Genomic DNA, 1,692 nt, shown 5'->3' on the forward strand with positions numbered 1-1,692 from the left:
TGACGATGAGGATTTTCGAACGTAACACTTGTGAACCAGAAGCTGGTAACTAAATTTACACTCCTTAAGCTGTAAGCTGGTTCGTTTTTCTTAGATTATAAAACGAAGTTGATTAGCAGGCGATCCACGACGGTCCTGGGCAATGGCGTAACTACAAAAGATGGGCCCCCGCAAAAAATATAAATGGGTTCCCTACACTTATTTCCCTATAATAGTAGGTCTTTCCCTTTGTCGGCAATTCTTAAGATTGTCAGGCCCTTTGGGCTTCCTTTTGGTTCGCCCCCCCCCCCTCTCCGCATTTCCGAGGGCATCCTTACACCACTCACTGGTTCTGGGGAATTTTGCAATAGTTTAACTTGTTGAAACGTATCTTTCTAACAAGTGCTAACCGCTTACTCCAGTTGGTAGATCATTCGCCTGGTGTGTGAGAGATTTCGGGTTCAAATCTGAAGCGAGGAAATATGTTACGAAAAAGGCAAGAAAATACGTTACTACACTTTCTGTCGAAAATGAAATCAAAATAAGTGTCTTACTCAAAGTTTGGAATCGATAATCTTTTATTTAAAGTTATTGTGAAACTAAAGCTTATCTTATTCAAAGCTATAAAGCCTGAACTTAAGACTACATATGTTTTAGTATGAGCTATGTTGTAAAAACGAAATATTTGTAATCACAGTTGTATTACAACGTTAAAAGTAAATTCTTAAAAGCTACTTTGTAAAAGTCAAAGTTGTTTTACTAAAAGTCATGTTATAAAGCCAAAAAAGTAGTTCCTAAAATACTGACTCACATAGTGTCACTTAAAACTTTGTAGAAATACTGAATGTGATTTACCCCTAGTTACGTTATAAAACTAAAACACAAAAATATTTAGCTTACTTTTTTTCCCGTGAGGACTTCAACACTAGTTACGTTGGAGACTGGCCGGTATTTCTATAAGTCAAGAATTTTTACACCCAGGTGGCTGGCCCAGTCGGCATCAATATAGGATGAACATGTTCGGCGACGGGGTTCGAACTCACGACCTTCTGATTGCGTGTCGAGCGCCCTAACCTGGACAAATCGAAAGAAACAAGACTAGATAGGCTTCTTGTAGGTTTCTGACCAATCAACAGCACCCCATGCTAAGAGGTTGACAGTCACACATATATATAATGCATTAATAGCTTAAAGTGAGGTGATGCAAACCAGGATCGCCAGCTTCAAAACTCAGAGCTCTATCACACAATCAATGGGCCCCTTAACTAAAAATTTTAAAAGACATTGCGGACAAACTGTACAATTCTTGGGTAGTTAAATATGTATTAACAGGTTATTAAAAGAATGCTTTGATTTTGCCGAGGTCAATAAATCATTATTTCCATTCAATTATAATGCTTGAATCAACCTAAAAGGTAAACAACAATTTTCCGGTTTTATTATTTACGTTCTACAAAATTACTATAGCATTTATTGCATATACGCCTGTGGAACATTTTTTACAAATACTTTTATATTATGGTCACCACTGATTTTACTGTTGAGCTCTTATTCAAAACGTAATGAATCAAAAACAGTAAAAGTAAAGCCATCTACTAAAGCTGAGGAATAAACATCCAAAAATGAAAAAAATTTTCTTTCAATAAATCGCAAACATACACTGAGTAGTCACAAGTAAATATACACCTAATTTTTCGTCATTTAACTAATTTG

Source organism: Limulus polyphemus, unplaced genomic scaffold (genome assembly GCF_000517525.1).
Source record: "Limulus polyphemus unplaced genomic scaffold, Limulus_polyphemus-2.1.2 Scaffold3159, whole genome shotgun sequence".
In the NCBI taxonomy this organism is placed as follows: Eukaryota; Metazoa; Arthropoda; class Merostomata; order Xiphosura; family Limulidae; genus Limulus; species Limulus polyphemus.